General features: G+C 38.6%; 1 protein-coding gene across 3 annotated transcripts in view; it reads right to left on the bottom strand.

The window, feature by feature from the left end:
• Nucleotides 1-20921, bottom strand: part of LOC105027150 (leucine-rich repeat and fibronectin type-III domain-containing protein 2) — a 303655-nt gene that overhangs the window by 234278 nt on the left and 48456 nt on the right. The window lies entirely within an intron of this gene.

The raw sequence follows: 20921 nt of genomic DNA, 5'->3' as shown, positions 1-20921 counted from the left end.
TGTTATCACAACAGATTATAACAGATAATTGAACACAGACTATAATAATTAATAATGTTAATTGATTACTGATGTTATAAACAAAAAGATGAAAACAAGCACGAAACTGCAGCCTTTGCCTAAAAACGACAGACTCGGAATGACAGACTCGGTCAGTTTTATTGTTCAGTTGAACGGTTGTTTCGTTCATTTGAACGACTGGTGGAGTTCAAACCAACCATGGAATACGCTGTTAGTTTGACATTCGCAAAGAAAAATAGATCAACACAATAGCATCATAAAGATATTTTTGCAACAGATAATTTGACACATGGTAGGTTTAAAATAATGTAGTAGTTGATTTTTGATTGTAATGATAAACACAAATAAAATCACACACTGTGAGCCTTTGCCTAAGTAAAAAGACTTGTAAACAACTGACTCGGTCAGTTTTATCATTCAATTGAACGGTTGTTCATTGGACGTCTGCCAGCAGAGTTCTACCCCGACAGCTGGCTTCCAGCTCAGTAGCCTACTCTTTGTCCAACAGCTGTTAGTTTGATGTTCTCAAAAATGATGATCTAAAAAGTAGCATTGTAAATAGATGTTTGTAACAGATAATTGGACGCAAATGGACAGTAAATAATGTAGTATTTGATTTTTGATTGTAATGATAAATAAATGATAAATCATAGAGTAAAACAAGCGTTTGCTTAATAGAGAAGACACGTAAACAACATTATGATGATGGGGGGGCTGTACGCGTCAGTCAAAAGAGTCAAACTTCCCATCACTACTGATCACTACTGATGCTACGGAGCCCAACAAATTGCATTCAGGATAGCCCCTCCTTCTTTACAATCTTCCTCAGTCCACTGTCTATGTTCTTACACCCATCTTAATCTTTTCTTTTTATTGTCCAGTCTGAGATATGGATTTTTCTTTGGAACTCTGCCAAGAACCCCAGCATCCTGGAGTCTCTTCACTGTTTACGTGTGGAGATTGGTGTTTTGTGGGTCCTATTTAATGAAGCTAACTGTTAAGCACCTGTGAGGTGTCTGTTTTCCAACTAGACACTCTAATGTACTTGTCCTCTTGCTCAGTTGTGCACCAGGGTCTCCCACTCCACTTTCTATTCTGGTTTGAGCTAGTTTGCGCTGTTCTATGAAGGGAGTAGTACACAGGGTTGTAAGAGATCTTCAGTTTCTGGGCAATTTCTCGCATGGCGTAGCCTTCATTTCTCAGAACAAGAATAAACTGATGAGTTTCAGAAGAAAGTTCTTTGTTTCTGGCCATTTTGAGCCTGTAATTGAACCCACAAACACTGATGCTAAAGATATCAAACATGCCTGAAGAAGGCCCGTTGTATTGCTTAATTAACCAGTACAACAGTTTTCAGTGTTGCTAACATAATCACAAAAGGGTTTTCTAATGATCAATTAGCCTTTTAAAATGATTAACTTGTATTAGCAAACACAAAGTACCATTGGAACACAGGACGACTGATGGTTGGTAATAATGGGCCACTGTGTGACTATGTAGACATTTCATTGAAAATCAGCAGTTTCCAGCTACAAGTAATTTCCAACATTAACAATGTCTCAGCTGTATTTCTGATCAATTTGATGTAATTGTACTAGACAAATTACTTGCTTTTCTTTTGAAAAAACAAGGTATTTTCTAAGTAACTCCAAACTCTTGAACGGTAGTGTACATTTGATGGTTTTCGTTTTATACTAAATATTTGCCTACTAGGCCTAATGTCATCATAGGCACAAGCCCCAATAATGTAAATAAGACAAAATAGTAATCAGCCAAGGTTAAGTCATTAGGCCTATTTAATACAGCTGTAGCCCCTTCAAAATGACAGAGGTCAGCGTTCAAATAATCAACAATATGACTGACAGAGGTCCAGTTCAAATAATTTAATATACAGTCTATATACCTAGCTACATAAAAGTAGCATTACAGACAACTCTTGCCTTATAAGACACATTGCCTTATAAGACACCTCATTTTACGTAGAGTGGCTGATGAGAGGGCAGTATCGTCTGGCTATACAGATTGTAGTGTCTGATATTGTTTAACATCAGCCCAAGCAAATCAATTAGCTTGTGGGATCTCATTGTCCTGTCCTCGTTGTCAAAATGTTTTCAGTAATTGCAGAGCCAGATTATAGTGTCAGCAAGCAGAGTGACTGACCTACAAATTAAAATGAGCATTATGTCTGGGTCAACGTGAAACTGAGGAGCCATTTTGTTTCACACCCGCTTTCTCATACTCTCAGGGCAGGTGTCAGCGATGCACATTACACACACCAGCTAGCTGGCTGCCTGTGGTAAGTGGCTAGCCAGTTATCAAGTGACAACGACATCCGTATCTAGTCACATGGAAAATCATAATTTATTACAGATCCACTGGTCCCCTCTAGGGACTTCAATGCTATTATCAGGCAAAGGAGATATCTGATTATGTGGCAGCTGCTATCCTTGTCTTCTGAAGTCTGATTCTTTAAAACACTGGGCACATAGCACACTGATGTGTCAAAGTCCTTCCGCAATTAAAATAATCAGTGGCAAAGATGCCCTAGTTTCCACTTTCAGTTCCAATGTAATTCCATATGTGATTGTGTGCCTTTGGAAATTATGATTGTGGTGAAAAGCCTGGGAAAAGAAACATCTACAATACAACAGTGTAAAGGGAGTATAGAAAACCCTGCATTTAAACACAATTTTTTGAATTACATCATGGGTACACACAGTGCACATCATAAAAATGCTAATTGAAATGTCAAACTTATTAATCATAATTTTATACATTAAGTCTTTGCATTGACTGTCTAACGACAATCCCTTTTTATAAAAATAGTATACCATGGAAGCTGTTCCAAACGATAAGTTCAAATAAAGTGTTAAAAGTAATTTTTACTGGTGGCTCAAAATACAGCTAGCTAATCTGGTAGATAAATGCCATTACTCCAGACAAAGGGCTAAGCTGTTACCACTGGTCATGTGTACCATTCCGTGCGCATTTTACTACACATTCCGTGCGCATTTTATTACACATAATCATTACTGATCCTAATGCCTGTGTGTGTCCCATTCTCCAATATTTCATCCTCACTCAAAGTCCTTTGTCCTCGAGCTGTGCTCCAGTACCTGTAACTCAACAAAGAATCTGGCAATTAATTATACATATAAAATAAGCTTTCAAGTATGTTAGCTCCTTTCACTCCCTCTGTTAATTAAATAGATCCAGGCTGTCAACACTTTCTCTCAACCCCTCTGGCTCTCTGTTACTCTCTCCACAGTAGGAAAGGTTAACAAGGAGGTTAGAACAACCGGCTCATTGTTAAACAAGTCAGCAATTATCTAAAACGTAATTAGTCATCTATGATGTGTGCCATGTAATGTAGATATTCATAGAAAATCGATATAAGATTAACATTTCAGAAAGCTTTGTGGATTAAATGTAATATGAGTATCCAACAATAAGCTACTACAATTAGTCTATAAACTACTACTGAGTAAAGGGTTAAGTAGGGTCAAGACAGCCTTGGATCATGCGATTTATTGTGGTTTGTGATCACACTTACACTGAACAAAATTATAAACGCAACAATTTTGTTTTTGCCCCCAATAACATGAGCTGAACTCAAAGATCCAAGACACACCTGTGCAATAATCATGCTGTCTAATCAGCATCTTGATATGCCAAACCTGTGAGGTGGATGGATTATCTCGGCAAAGGAGAAGTGCTCACTAACACAGACTTAGACAGATTTGTGAACAATATTTGAGAGAAATAGGCCTTTTGTGTACATAGAGAAAGTCTTAGGACTTTGAGATCAGCTCATGATAAATGGGGGCAAAAACAAAAGGGATGCGTTTATAATTTTGTTCAGTGTAACTTTAACTGTTACACTGTTACACAAAGGCATGTAATAGCATCATACTAATCTTTTTTATTGTAAGTGGTAATAAGGACACTGTTCAGGTCAGAAGCTGGAGATCTTCCAATTCATCTTTGATCCAAGATGGCGCCAGTGTGTTGGTTGGCAAGCTGTCACCACAAATTTCTTTGTTTGTCTTTCTGTCTGCCCAAGTTGCCTCATCGCTCATAGTAAATGAACGTCAAGCTCTCCTCAACATTTGGGTCACTGCTGATCTATGCAACAGTGACCTCGGCTTCTTCATTTCAAAACCAGCGGGTTTGTGCCACAGTCCCTACTGCACCACTCACAAGTGGAAATGTCACAGAAAACAGGGTAAACAACGAACATCTTGGCCAAGGGTTTACGTGTTCCTGGAGGCACAAACAGCACTGTACTTGACAATAAAACCTCAAGTTCGTAAGGAAGGAATCAAACACTGTAATTTACGTTCAGTGGGTTACAATCCCATTCCAAATAATCCTGACGATCCTGTTTCATGCCATTTTGCAGAACCCACCTCCGCTAAAAAGGCCTTGGTAAATGCAAGGTCTATTCCGAACAAAATCTTTGTCTTGAATGATTTCTTTTCATCCCGTAAATTTGATTTCTTGTTTGTGTCTGAGACATTGTTTAACGTCAGTATGTTGAGCCCTGTTTCTTAACTTTTTCCCAGTGACTGTGACATTTTTAGTTCCCTCACAATTGCTGGTCGTGGTGGAGGATTAGATGCAATTTAAGAAATCGTTGTAGTGTTGTACTCTGTCAGTTGAAACATTATCCAAGATTTCTCAGACTTCCTATTTTCTATTGTACTTACTTCTGATAATCTTCTGATTACTGGTGATTTTAACATTCATGTTTGCTGTTCACCTAAGCCTATGGTTAGAGAGTTTTTAAAACTTGTTGACTCATTTAATCTCACTCAGTCTGTTATGTATTCTACTTACCAGCACGGTCATGCACTAGATCTTGTTTTATCATTTGGCTTTCCCATTTGCAATGTTAACATAGATGACTAAACTGGTCTGCCTCCAGTCCAAATCTGTGACCTATTGAAATCATTTGGCGAATATTCTGTTTTATTTGCATTTTATGCAGCGTGACTCTAAAGGTAACTCTGCACCTAAAGCTATAATTAGGTATATATATATATAAAACACCTTTGTTTACTTTGTATATGGTCAAAGTAAACAAAGGTTAGCATTCGATAGCTACAATGCAAATTTGCCATTTCGGTGTAGATTTTCACCTCAGACAGTGAATTATACCTCAGACTGCACCAGAACAGTCTGGTCAGATTGGACCAGTCTGTTCACCTGGTCCAATCTGACATATGACTACCTGAAAGAGCTTTGACAAATCAAGACCCCCTTACAAGGTGCAGTGTGTTCAAAAAGCACCTAAAAGAAACCTCTCCCACCACATCAGGCATCACAGACTTTTGCTTTGATCTTTTGCCCTTTTTCTCCAGGATGACAGCCTGTCTTCATGCTTTTCAGGAAAATACATCTGCCAAACCATACACCCCACTTTCTTCATTGTGTTGGCGCACATGAAAGCATATAAAGACATTAGCACGTCATTGTCACTGAATAGCTCTTATTTAACAGGCTGTGGTCTGTCCTCCTCCTGCCTCATTTATTTTGAGTGTTCCTTTTCCCAATAATGTGGCTCCATTAGAAAATAGGTTGTGAATTTAGTATGACGGTGCTTCTTTTTGTCTACCAGTTCAGCTGTTTCATTAGGCAGCCAAAGTTACCCACTATCTGGTTGGAACTCGTCAGGGGAGGCCCACTATTTGAGCTTGGAAAAGAGGATCAATCAAAGGAAATAAAGGATAAGACTTTCTGGCAACTACTCAATTTAGGGATGTCTGATCTGTATAGGGAAAAACTGTCAGTAAAGTTGGGCCTTAAAATGATAACAACTTTTAATTATATGTGTGGGGTGCTCTCGTGTTTTCAGGGATTTAACATTAGCCTGTGCTAGATACACAATGACCACCACCTACTCAAGTTACACAACCAGTCTTGAACGTGACTTGAAAATGCATACATCCAATATTTTGGTATCAAAGCTCAGGTCAGGGGATTATGGGTAATATGGATGTGGCTGCTTATGAACGTAAAGTACGCTGTATATTCCTCCAATGGAGGTGTCCTGGATTTCAAATATTTAGGCAATGCATAACTGATGGCATAAAGCTTTTTCTTTCCTATGCTCTCCAAGCATTCTCTCACATTACATTCCTCAATACTTAAGAACATGCAGTTGAAGCAGAGTTAAATGTGACTTTTCTGTTATGCACGTCAGCCATGATTTTAGGAGGTGCCTAACATGGTGCCTATTGTACACATGCAACAGACTGGAAACAAATGGAATTTTCAAGACATGGGGAAGTCATGAGAAAGTTTTACCAAATTCTTTAGTGGTTTCTGGTTATTATATTTGAAAACTACAGTATGTTCTTATTGATTTTCATTCCTGGGAAATTCAATTATATTCCCTACAGAAAGGTTTTATTCATGATTTGATTAAATCTGCATTGTTTAAATCTGTAAACACAGAGCAAATGTCACGTCCTAGCAAGGCAGGCTTTCCGTGCCAGTGAGATCCAACACCCAACACCACGGATATTTGTTTGCAATTATAGCCCTCACCTGTGTTCCTGATCACTGTCCCTATTTCAGTTCCTCCTTTCCTAGTGTGTCTTGTTGGTCTTTGTAATGGTGTTCTGTTGTGATTTAGTTTATGTTTTGTAATGGCTTAGTTATTTTTATTTAATGTTCTCCATTCTCCCTGTGCATGTGTCCTCCCTCCATGCTTCAAAGTTACAACCAACCTTAACCATAATTATCAATGTGTGATGTAGCCTACCTTCACATCAGTGTCTACCCAGACATTTTACTCTTCCCAGTTTACTAGCCATTTTGGAGGTTTGCCCTGATCTTAGTTAACATTTTCATTGGTTGAATGGATAACACATTTATACGATGTGACTAGAAGGTGACCATGAGTGCACTACCAATCATTCAGAGAGTATGGAAACCTGTCAGAGCCAAGACAATACCTTTCTCAAACTTTGGGGCATTCCAACTCAGGAAATGGAACAATCATGCCTAGAGAGCATTGAGAGTGAAAAATAATGTAGACCTATCGTCAGTCAAATTCTAATGATGGGATTGAGGTCACACATTCCATTAAAATGATATTCTAACACCTCTGATATTCTAACACACACAGAAATAGGAGTAAATCCATTGCTGATCTCACCTAGGTTTACCATACTGTAGTAATTAGTCATACCTCTGATAAGAAGGTTCAGTTATTCAGCGCTGTCCCAGTCTGTAATCACCATTCTTAGCATCATCAAAATTCATGAATGGAAACAGTGAGTCCCACTTTACAAACGCTGCATTGCAAGTGGAAAACTGCTCCAAAACACTCCAAACTAAGATTAGCTGTGTTGTTTACCTCAAAGAACCTGACAATGTTGTATTCTTCAAAATAAAGTTTCTATTTTCGCAATATACATCTCATTTTCAAATATACAGAAAATGTGTTTACCGGTGAATTTTAGAATTGTATCCATCTGCAGGTTCTTTCAGAAATAGAAAGTGTATATGGTCAAAGTAAACAAAGGTTAGCATTCGATAGCTACAATGCAAATTTGCTATTTCAGTGTAGATTTTCACCTCAGACAATGAAACCTTATTTGCTTGAGATAGAAAGCAAAATACATTTGACTCTGAATATGACCAGGAATAATATTTTCTTCTGGGGATAGAGCCTAACTTATTCGAAACAGAATACACAGAGGATGAATTGACGGGACAGAGGCTCGGACAGCAGCTGAGGAAGGGGGGAATAGTGAACCAGTTAATCCCCAACCCTTGCCCAGAATATCCGGAGATTTGTGGTGTAGTTGTGGATCATGCAATCTAATGCTAACCGAAATGGAATGCTTCAAATAGGAATTATTGCCAATGTTGGTGAACATGAATGACCCAATCCCTGAAGCAGAACTTGTTCCAAGATGTGTGGTTGATAATCCGGATTTCGTCCCAGTCATAACTCCTGGGGTGCTGGGGACATTTTTACATTCCAAAAATAAACTGGAAAAGATGTTCTAGGCCTGAGGGACCCAATGGCCAGCTCTCAAAAGAGTAAGTAGCTACCTAACATCAGCAAAAAGGTTTGTAAGGCAAAGCAAGTTTATTTGTATTTCATACACAGGGGCAATTCAAATGACTTCACAGTATTAGGCTTATAAAATATAATCAGTCATACTAAAAACTAAATATAACATAGTGCATGTCCAAGTAAGCAAGACAAACGCCTAGTTATTAGCTAGTTATAATCATTGCTCCAATGATTCTCCTACATCATTGTAATTTATTACAATAAGAAAGTTAACACAAGCCTAGATTACGATATAAAAATGAGTGAAACCTCAAAAATTGTTTTGTTTGCAAAGAAAGGTACAATGTTGTATTATTGAAAATAAAGTTTCTATTTTCGCAATATACATCTCATTTTCAAATATACAGAAACTGTGTTTACCAGTGACTTTTGTCTAGAATTGTATCCATCTGCAGGTTCTTTCAGAAAAAGAAAATGTATATGGTCAAAGTAAACAAAGGTTAGCATTCGATAGCTATAATGCAAATTTGCTATTTCAGTGTAGATTTTCACCTCAGACAGTGAAACCTAAAAACTAAATATAACATAGTGCATGTCCAAGTAAGCAAGACAATCACCTATTTATTAGCTAGTTATAATCATTGCTCCAATGATTCTCCTACATCATTGTAATTTATTACAATAAGTTAACACAAGCCTAGAATACGATATAAAAATGAGTGAAACCTCAAACATTGTACCTTTCTTTGCAAACAAAACATGACTGCAGCATTTTCCTCAATGATAAACAAAATGCTGAAGTACACTGACGAAAGATGCCTATCAACATGAAGCCAGTTTAGGTTAACCATGCTAAGCCCTAACCTTAACCCATCCCATTATCCTTATAGCTTTCTTAAACCATACCTTAATCAGAAACACTGTGACCTCGTCCAAAAGTAACTTCAGACAGGGCCATGCGGGAAGTATCAGGTATTCCACTGAGGGCCTAGGGTATGCTGGATTTAGATTTTATTCCTGTCAATTGTTGCCTAATTGAGATCTACTCAAACAGGTCAGGCAAGATCCTGACTTATAATGACCTAATTAATGAATCAAGTACTAGCTACAAGTTAATAACAAAAACCTACAGACACTTGAACCTCTGTGGAAGCGGTTTGACACCTGTGATCTAGAACCCATTGTGCTAAGCATAACCCCAGACTATCATCTTGTTGTCACCCAACAAAGGGGGTGGCATAGCACCAAACTAGCAACCTATGATTTCGCAACATACATTGCAAAAGCTGTTTTACAACCCCGTTTCCAAAAAGTTTTGACGCTGTGTAAAATGTAAAAAAAAAAGAATGCAATGATGTGCAAATGATTTAAATCCTATATTCAATAGAAAATACTACAAAGACAATATATCAAATGTTAAAACTGAGAAATGTTATTGTTTCTTGAAAAATATGTCCACTATGAATTTGATGCCAGCAACATGTTTAAAAAAAACCAGGACATGGGCAACAAATGATTAAAAAAGTTATGTAATGTCAAAAAATATAAAATACATCTCACAACTAATGATGTTAATCAGTAACATGATTGAGTATTAAAAAAACATCCCAGAGAGGATGAGTCTTTCAGAAGATAGGGTTTACCACTCTGGAAAAGACTGCACAGGCAAATACTATAACAATTTAAGAAAGTTTCTCAATTTAGAGTTTGTGGATATCATCCTCTACAGTACATAATATCATTAAAAGATTCAGAGAATACAGAGAAATCTCTGTAGGCAGTGGAAAAGGCTGAAAAACAATATTGGATGGCTGTGATCTTCGGGCCCTCAGACATCAGGAATATTTCTAAAAACCCTTGTCGGTGAACACAGTGTGTCGCTGCATTCACATTCAAACTAGAGCAATTGGTGTCCTCAGTTCCCAAAAGCTTACAGAGTGTTGTTAAAAGAAGAGGAGATGCAACACAGTAATAAACATGCCCCTGTCCCAACTTTTTGCCGGACTGCGTAAGCGGTGCCGGCCTAGAAGACCGACCGACCGGTTAGACAATCGGACCTGCCAGCTATTGGTTCCGCAATCGAATATCCTCACAGTCAAAACAAAGTATGTGTTTAGATTTGTTCCGGATAGACAAAACCTTTGCTGGCAATAACCCTCAGTATCTACATTATAGTAAGCCTAAAATAAAACTGTTTATTGTTATATTGCGAATGTTTCTGGTAGATTTTCAAAGTACACATCCGTGTATGCTTTTTGGGTCAGGAAGAATAGACAAACATGTAGCTGGCTACATACAACATTCAGTAGCTATGTTATAGTAAGCCTAAACTAAAATTTTAGTTTACAGTTACACTCACCTAAAGGATTATGAGGAACACCATACTAATACTGTGTTTGACCCCCTTCCGCCTTCAGAACTGCCTTAATTCTACGTGGCATTGATTCAACAAGGTGCCTAAAGCATTCTTTAGAAATGTTGGCCCATATGGATAGGATAGCATCTTGCAGTTGATGGAGATTTGTGGGATGCACATCCAGGGCACAAAGCTCCCGTTGCACCACATCCCAAAGATGCTCTATTGGGTTGAGATCTGGTGACTGTGGGGGCCATTTCAGTACAGTGAACTCATTGTCATGTTCAAGAAACCAATTTGAAATGAGCTTTGTGACATGGTGCATTATCCTGCTGGAAGTAGCCATCAGAGGATGGGTACATGGTGGTCATAAAAGGATGGACATGCTCAGGTAGGCCGTGGCATTGAAACGATGCCCAATTGGCACTAAGGGGCCAAAAGTGTGCCAAGAAAACATCCCCCACACCATTACACCACCACCAGCAGCCTGCAAAGTGGTAAGAAGGCATGATGGATCCATGTTCTCATTCTGTTCATGCCAAATTCTGACTCTACCATCTGAATGTCTCAACAGAATTCGAGACTCATCAGACTAGGCAACATTCTTCCAGTCTTCAACTGTCCAATTTTGGTGAGCTCGTGCAAATTGTAGCCTCTTTTTTCTATTTGTAGTGGAGATGAGTGGTACCCGGTGGGGTCTTCTGCTGTTGTAGCCCATCCGCCTCAAGGTTGTGCATGTTGTGGCTTCACAAATGCTTTGCTGCATACCTCGGTTGTAACGAGTGGTTATTTCTGTCAAAGTTGCTCTTCTATCAGCTTGAATCAGTCGGCCCATTCTCCTCTGACCTCTAGCATGAACAAGGCATTTTTGCCCAAAGGACTGCCGCATACAGGATGTTTTTCCCTTTTCACACCATTCTTTGTAAACCCTAGAAATGGTTGTGCGTGAAAATTAAATCACCTTTCTTTCCCCTTCTGACATCCTATTCTGAGTTCAGGAGATTGTCTTGACCAGGACCACACCCCTAAATGCATTGAAGCAACTGCCATGTGATTGGTTGAATAGATAATTGCATTAATGAGAAATTTAACCGGTGTTACTAATAACCCTTTAGGTGAGTGTGTATTGTGACTGTGTAGATTTTCCACCAGAAATTCCACAAAGGTACGCATCTGTGCATGCTTTTGGGGGTAATAATATAGGCTTTATCAAAACCTCTTGTGCAGTAAGTTGGCGTTTCCACGATTCTCTTGCCTTTTCACTTGATGAGAATGTCAGTTATTGTCACCTATAGTTATTGTATCAGTGTCATTCACGAATGAAAGAAAACAAATATTTTTGTGCCGTGAAATGAAATAGCTTTGGCAGGGAAAAGTTCATCTTCAGTCTCGCTAGCAATTGCACAATTCTTATGACTTTTCCTAGGAAGTTAGTAGTAAGCCTATGACTGGCTAATAAGCTGTTAAAACGACCAGTGACAAAAGCCATAGTACATAGATGCTATTTACGATGGAGGTAAACTTAATAAGAAATATTAGTCAGTTTAACCCTGCTGAATGGTAAAAATGAGTAGTACCTTGGCGAAGTGGTTAAAGACAGTACCACTCAGGTGGGAGACTTGAGTTCAAATCCAGTGAGGATGGTGATATTTATTCATTTAAATTGTGGGCCGCAACAAAACTGTTTACGGTTATAGTACGACTATTGCTTGTGGATTTTCAAAGTATGCATCCGGCAGAGATGGGGACAAGTCACACATGGTCAAGTCCAAGCAAGTCTCAAGTCTAAACCATCAAGTCTCGAGTCAAGTCTCAAGTCAAGTCAAGGGTTCACCCTAAGCAAGTCAAGTCGAGTCCTTATAAGTTTCAAGTCAAGTCACAGTACTAAAGAGATGAACACACACACACAGTCCTCTGTTTCTGATGTGCGCTCTGTGCAAAGCTCGATTTCAAAATCAAATATTTTTCTCCTGCGCGGTACAATTTTTTGGGGGGGACGAAGCGGAGGGATCTTAAATCAGCCTGAAGGGGTTGTATTCCCTATAACAACCGCCTCGCTATACCGTATCCCGCTTATTACATGGCTACCTACCAAATAAATCAATAATTTGACACAAAATATTGATTTCAAAAGGAATTTATTGATTTAAAAACGATTGTATTGCTTCCTCTAAAGAAAATAGTCCGTTCCGTATCTGGTTAGAATCCTGCTGCGTCCATAGCAACGCGCTGTTTTTCATGGCAACGGTCTGTTATCAAGGAATAACACCCATTCTGCACTGGAATTCACCCAATCCATGTAATAAGGGCTAATAATAACAACCTTATAAACTAATTATTGTGACTGAAAAACTGCCTAATATGTAATTACGCTGTATGAGTAAAAAAAAAAACCTCTTCGAAATGTTTAGATGCTAGTAATCACATCGGCGCCTCGTGTTAGCCTTTCATGCAGTAAATTTAACTGTTATGGTGTAAGCACAACGCTTTTTAGTTTCCACACGCAGTCCACAAACACTTGAAAATGCGCACATTTAATACAGACATTATGGCCTACGTGTAATAATCAAGCGTGCCGCACAAGCCCTGAAAAGTGAAGCCAAAACGTCTCGATCGCCCCCTGGTGAGTGGTCCCAGTATAGGTCATAAACCCCGCCCTCCCCATGTTATTCAATGGGACACGAGACCAACTAAACAATTAAATTACCCTTCAAATATATTTTTTCCGAAGCTGGTTTCTGTCATTTACTGTAGTTTGTATCACGCTAATGTAAATTCAAGAGTTTGTTTTTAAAATAAGTTGGTTTTTAGGTAGTTATTTAATGCTCTAAAAACGGTGGTGTGACGTTGTGATTCACAGCTGTGATTGACAGCTATCTGAGCCGAGGAGCCACTGAATCTTCGGAGGACTGAGGAGATTGGAACTTTACATTTAATCTCTAAATTTATATAATTTATATAATTTCACACGGACATAATGGGTTGTTCTGCAGTACATTGTGCTAACCGATCTGGCATTTCCAAACGATCTTTGAATTTTTTTCGGTAAGTTACATTTATAAGCTATTTAATTAGTAAATAAATGTAATGGGCTAGCTAACGTTAGCTAAAAGACAACAAGCCTCGTTAATAGCCATGTTAATAGCTAGCAGGTTAGCTAGAAGTTACCAATTATTTTTGTATTAGGCCTATTCTAAATTAAGGTTAAACATGATGTAAGTTAGGCTATAACATATCGTCTAGGTTAAACAAGCAAAGGTTGTACTGTACTTGGACTTGCGATTGATTACGGTATGCGCATTCTGCGAGGGAGAGTGAGGGCGGGGCACAGGGGTGGGGCCGTTGATTTCGCGGCTTTACGGCTTTACTTCCTGCTCGCTACTGCACATAACTACTGCGCAGAACTGGTCCCAAGATCGCTATCTGCGCAGACGCAAGTCCAAGATGTCAGCGCTGTATCGGGACACTGGCGGCTTCAGTTTTCACCAATGGAAAAGAGCGAAAGGGCGTCATCCATTTTTTTTACAGTCTATGGTAATAATATACATGCCCGCTCATTTTAAGATGCCCATCAACATTAAAATTCAGGCTATGCCACTGTTATAGTCAAATTCCCTTACATCTATTTACCATACGTATTCAGTAATGATAATGGTCACATTTCTAACAAGAAAAAAAAAAACATCATATGCTACCAAGGCCAAATTATGACAAACAAAAGATTAATTCATTACATTAGTAATTTAATCGTTATAGATCTTAGTGAAACTGAATATAAAGATTACTTTCTTACCTTTCCTTGTGGTTCTTAAAATGACAAATGAAATTTGAGGTTGTTGCAAATTTTGCATCTAGCAAATCTTTTTTTATTCACACGGTCCAGTTCAAAGTCCTTGTATCCAAACGATACTATTTGTGGAGCTCGACTAACGTTACTGTCTCCCAAGTTTCGCGCGGTTTGAATTGTGCAGCGTTAAAAGGCAAATACGCTGATTAGTGCTGCTGATGTCACAACATATAAAATAATTTTATTGCTGTTTGTTTATTATAAGTTCAAGTCATTGTCGAGTCTTCCACTTCAAGTCAAGTCAAGTCTCAAGTAACTTGTTCTCAAGTCAAAGTCAAGTCAAGTCATTTTCATACTTTAATCAAGCAAGTCACAAGTCCTGAAAATTGTGACTCGAGTCAAGTCATGTGACTCGAGTCCCCCACCTCTGGCATCCGGGCAAGCTTTTTGGATCAGGTTAGACAAAAACTTAGCTGGCTACAACATTCAGTAGCTACATTATAGTAAGCCTCAACTAAAACTGTTTATGGTTATACAGTATTGGAACTATTTCTGGTGGATTTAATGATTCTCTCGTCTATTCACTTGATGAAAAAGTCAGTTATCATCACCTATATTGATAGATACTGTATCAATGTCACTCACAAATGGCTAATTAGCTGTTAAAACGGTCAGTGGCAAAAGAGGATTTGTTCAGGATAGACAAAAACTTTGCTGGCTCCAACCTTCATTAGCTACGTTATAAGCCTATAATGAAACTGTTTACTGTAATATTGCAACTATTTCTGGTGGATTTTTGAATTATGTCTTAGGATATTTGTTCAGGACAGAGAAAAACTTGACTACACGTTTCTCTCATCTTTTAGCTTGACAAAAAGTCAGTCATCGTCACCTATATTGATACAGTATGTAGTTATTGTATCAATGTCATTCACTAGTGATGGCCAAATGAGGCTTCATTAGTGTTATTTTAGCAGCAGGATATTATGCTTTATCACAATAAAAGTCATCATTGAAATTTGTAAGGCCATATAGTTAACAATTTAGTCTGCAAAAAAGAACAGACAAGAAGAACATTGGAACAAACATTTAACATACAATTACAGACTAGATTGACTGACTAGATTGTTAACTATATTGCCTTATATATTTCAATGATGGCTTTTTTTTTTTAGGAACTCTGAGTTAGCGCTGCTAGTGTAATATCCTGCTGCTAGAAGAACGGTAATGAAGACTCGAATGGCCCTCACTATCATGCACGAAGGCTAACAAGCTAATAAGCTGTTAAAACAGCCAGTGGCAAAAGCCAGACAGTTCACTATGCTATTTGTGGTGGAGGAAAACTTCTTAAAAAATGTTACTCAATTTAACACAATGGTTAATGGTGTCTAAAGAAATATTCAAACTTGACATTATGTTAATGCGTGATAGAATTACATAATGTCAAGAGGCTATACCGACACCCAGCAAATGTATAGCTTGGTGGCGAAGTGGTTAAAGGGACAGCTTTTCACATGAGCGATCCGGGATTAAATCTGAAGAGGGCAACAACAATCAACACTTTTTATTGTGGGCTGGCTGAAATAGGATTGCCTGGTTTCTTGTTTTGAAAAGTGTTGCTGACAACAAATTCAAATTGAGCATATATTTTTCCAAAAACAGTAAAAAAAAAAAAATATATATATATGTATATATTGCTATTATTAGTGATGCATCGGCCACTATTTGACAAAGCATTGGCCTCTGTAAGATACCCGAGCACTCAAATTGCAACCATGATTTTTCTGGTCACTATGGATTAACTGGACATGGGGTCAAAAGACAAAAATTATGATGGGGATTTACTATTGAGTTAGCTTTTTATTCCAGGACATGGCTTATTCTGAGTCTGGGAACCAACCCTTCGTTTATTACTGAAGTATGTCTTAACAATGCTTTTTGGAGTAAGGAAATGATGGGCAGGAATTCACTTGTACAGTGGGGAGAACAAGCATTTGATAACCTGCCGATTTTGCAGGTTTTCCCACTTACAAAGCATGTAGAAGTCTGTCATTTTTATCATAGGAACTCTTTAACTGTGAGTGACGGAATCCAAAAATCCAGAAGATCACATTGTATGATTTTTAAGTAATTAATTTGCTTTTTATTGAATGACATATGTATTTGATACATCACAAAAGTAGAACTTAATATTTGGTACAGAAACCTTTGTCTGCAATTACAGAAATCATAGGTTTCCTGTAGTTCTTGACCAGCTTTGCACACACTGCAGCAGGGAGTTAGCGCCCTCATCAGACCACATGACCTTCTCCCATTCCTCCCCTGGATTATCCAAATGGTCAGTGGCAAACTTCAGACAGGACATGCGCTGGCTTGAGCAGGGTGACCTTGCGTGCGCTGCAGGATTTTAATCCATGACGGCATAGTGTGTTACTAATGGTTTTCTTTGAGACTGTGGTCCCAGCTCTTTTCAGGTCATAGTTCTGGGCTGATCCCTCACCTTCCTCATGATCATTGATGCCCCACAAGGTGAGATCTTGCATGGAGCCCCAAACCGTGGGGGATTGACCGTCATCTTGAACTTCTTCCATTTTCTAATAATTGCGCCAACAGTTGTTGCCTTCTCACCAAGCAGCTTGCCTATTGTCCCGTCGCCCACCCCAGCCTTGTGCAGGTTTACTATTTAATCTTTGACATCCTTACACAGCTCTCTGGTCTTGGCCATTGTAGAGAGGTTGGAGCCTTGTTTGATTGAGTGTGTGGACGTGTCTTTTATACAGGTAACGAGTTCAAACAGGTGCAGTTAAAACAAGTAATGAGTGGAGAACAGGAGGGCTTCTTAAAGAAAAACTAACCGGTCAATGAGAGCCGGAATTCTTACTGGTTGGTAGGTGATCAAATACTTGTCATGCAATAAAATGCAAATTATTTAAAAATCATACAATGTGATTTTCTGGATTTTTGTTTTAGATTCCGACTATCTCACAGTTGAAGTGTACGTATAATAAAAATTACAGACCTCTACATGCTTTGTAAGTAGGAAAACCTGCAAAATCGGCAGTGTATCAAATACTTGTTCTCCCCACTGTATATCAACTTCTACAGAAACAGTTTTAGATTTTTGTTCTAAAGTTATTTGATTAGAAGGAAGTTGGTTCTTATAGAGATATATACCAGTCACAGTTTTCACTGTATGTATTGTTAGGACTGAAAGATAATCAATGCGTAAAACATGAAATGTATGTGTGAAATTAGATTTGTGAACATACAAACATCATATTTATTTATTTTTTGTAAAAATGTAGTTTCACAATTCTGAAAAACAATATTACGCTTCAACATTTTGGCAGTTTTATTCCACCAAAAACAAAATGCAAGTCAAAATACCTAGGGAGGAGTGCTAATCGAACAAGCTTGAGCAATAACTGGAAATGTGGAAAACTGGAATTAGGTATCCTGTATGTTTTCAAGATATTAAAATGTTATGTATTTGGGCGGTGCTGGACTTGGGCTTTAAATAATTAAATAATTAAAATAATCATTATAATAGATTAGATTAAATTTGATTCTCATTGAATAGTACAAGTACAGTACAACCAATTGCAGTTAGCATCCAACCAGTACTGCAAATAGAAGAGGGCAGAAAATGTATTAAGTATAATGTATGTTACAAGTGGGATGTATAGATGTGCAATGAGGCAAATTAACGTACAAATGGAAATTAAAGATGTGCAATGAAGGCAAATTCAAGGTGCATGTGCAGGGATAGCAGCATGAGTTTCAAGGAGAGTAGTGCAACAAGGTCACTGAGAGGCAGTACTAAGCAGTGGGCGGGTGGGTATGGTTAGTGTTTGGTTCAGAGTTCAGCAGGGTTACAGTAGCTGGGAAGATAATACAAGGTAATAATACATGACACAAACACCTTTCTCTCTCCTTTTTTGTTCAAAATTAGAAGCCATGTTAGCAGAAGCTGGCTGCACATAGTATGTATTTCAGTCTGTGGTCCTAAAGCTGCTATATTTAGTGGGAATATACAGTTGTTCTCATAAGTTTGCATACCCCGGCAGAAATTGTGAAATTTCGGCATTGGTTTTGGGCAATGAAATGTGACTGATCATGCAAACTGTCTTTTAATGAAGGATAGTGATCATATGAAGCCATGTATCATCACATAGTTGTTTGGCTCTGTTTAAAATCATAATGATAACAGAAATCACCCAAATGGCCCAGGTCAAAAGTTTACATACCCTTGAACGTTTGGCCTTGTAACAGGCAGACAAGGGGACACACACAGGTAAAAATGCCAATTAAAGATACATTTCCCACACCTGTGGCATTTTAAATTCCAATTAGTGTCTATGTATAAATAGTAAATTAGTTTGTTAGCTCTCACATGGATGCAGTGAGCAGCCTAGGTACTGAGCCATGGGGAGCAGAAAAGAACTGTCAAAAGACCTGCATAACAAGGTAATGGAATTTAATAAAGATGGAAAAGGATATAAAACATATCCAAAGCCTTGCAAATACCAGTCAGTACTGTTCAATCACTTATTAAGAAGTGGAAAATCCAGGAATCTCTTGATACCAAGCCACGGTCAGGTAGACCAAGAAAGATTTCAGCCAAAACAGCCACAAGAATTATTCAGGACACAAAGCAAAACCCACAGGTAACCTCAGAAGAAATACAGGTTGCTCTGGAAAAAGACGGTGTGGTTGTTTCAAGGAGCACAATACAACGACACTTGTACAAAAACAAGATGCATGGTTGAGTTGCCAGAAAGATGCCACAAAAAAGCATGGTTACACAATATGCCCAAAAACACCACGTGCCTCACAGTTCCTGGCACACTGAAAATTCTGGAGTTGCCATCACAGTCTCCTGACCTTAGTATCATTGAGCTCCTCTGGAGAGATCTCAAACGTGTGGTTCATGCAAGACTTTGCATGACCTGGAGCATGATGGTCCCAATCCTCTTTAGTCCGGAAGATGCGGCATCCATGATTCCCAAAATGTTTTTCTAATATTGATTTGTCACACCAATGGACAGTTTTCCCCTTTGCCTCTGTCCACCTTAAATGAGCTTGGGCCAAGTGGCATTTCTGCATCTCGTTAAAATATATGGTTTCTTCTTTGCATGGTAACGTTTTAACTTGCATTTGTGGGTACAGCAACGTACTGTGTTCACAGGCAATGATTTTCTGAAGTGTTCCTGAGCCCATGCAGTGATGAAGGAAATTGTGTAATTCATTGAGAACAAAATGACATTGTGACATGAACAATAATCAACGGAAGAAAAAAATCACCAACTGATTGAGGGCTGGACTCTGAAAATCTAAGTAAACCATTGAAATCACAGGCTGTTCTACCTTGCTTGAATTTTATCATGGCAACTCATAATGTGACTTGATATTGTGCATGGCCCCCACGTGCCCGCGTGCACTCCCGGCAAAGTCTGGGGATATTCCTGATGAGTCGATTGATGGTGTCCTGGGGGAACTCCTCCCAGACCTGGATCAGGGTATCAGTGAGCTCCTGTGGCACTACTAAGTGGCATCGGACGCACCAATACATAACATTCCAGAGGATCTCAATTTGATTGAGGTCTAGGGAATTTGAAGGCCAGTCAGTGGCATCAATGCCTACACAATCTGGCCACACAAGGCCAGGCGTTGTCCGGCACCAGGAAAACCCAGGACCCACCAGCGCAAGGTCTCACGATGGGTCTGAGGATTTCATCCCGTTACCTAACAGCAGGTAATGGGTACTGTTGGTGAGCACATGGAGGTCTGTGCAACCCTCCAAGGATATGCCTCCCTGGACCAACACTGACCCACTAACAAACCGGTCATGCTGGATGATGTTGCAGGCAGCATAGACTCTGTCACGTCTGTCACAATTGGGGGACCTGCCAATTCTGGTGTTTTCTGGTGAATGCCAGTCAAGCTGCATGGTGCTGAGCGGTGAATACAGGTCCCATAGAGGATGTCGGGCCCTCATGCCACCCTCATGGAGTCTGTTTCCCTTTTTGATGGTTGTCTTGCTGTAGCCTCTCCAGTGCACCTGTTGTTACTTTCATTTGCACCAAAACAGGTGACATTGATTCACAATCTCTTATGCTTTCTAACTAGAGAGAATATCCCTGAAGTTTAATTGACTTGGTGTAATACTGTGATGATTATGTGTTCCCTAAATTTATCTGAGCAGTACATTATTTAGAACTCTTTTTGACCTAATTATTTGTGTGACATTCCACCAGCTTTAGTTTCTCAGCAATATACACCTTTTTTAGGCTTTTGTTACCCATGTCCCAGCTTTTTTAAATGTGTTGCTGGTATCAAATTCAAAGTGGGCATATCTTTTTCAAAAATTATAAAATTTCTCAGTTTCAACATTTGATATGTTGTCTTTGTAGTATTTTCAATTTAATATAGGGTTTAAATGATTTGCACATAATTGCATTGTGTTTCTGTTTACATTTTACACAGCGTCCCAACATTTTTGAAAACGGAGGTGGTAATTTGCAGTCTTGAGCAGATTAAATACAATGTTTTGAAGCCAATACTGCAAAGCAATAATTTTGCTAAAAATCTATTAAGTAATGTCTATTACCTTAAATTGCTGAATCGGGAGAAGTTGTTCTGAATGCAAACTTTTGTAGCAGAAATTCACTTAGCTTCCAAAAAAGTGCACAAAGTAATGGCTAAATATAATGTAAGTAGCA

This window comes from Esox lucius, chromosome 15, assembly GCF_011004845.1.
Source record: "Esox lucius isolate fEsoLuc1 chromosome 15, fEsoLuc1.pri, whole genome shotgun sequence".
Classification (NCBI taxonomy): Eukaryota; Metazoa; Chordata; class Actinopteri; order Esociformes; family Esocidae; genus Esox; species Esox lucius.
This window is presented reverse-complemented; position numbering and strand designations above follow the sequence as displayed.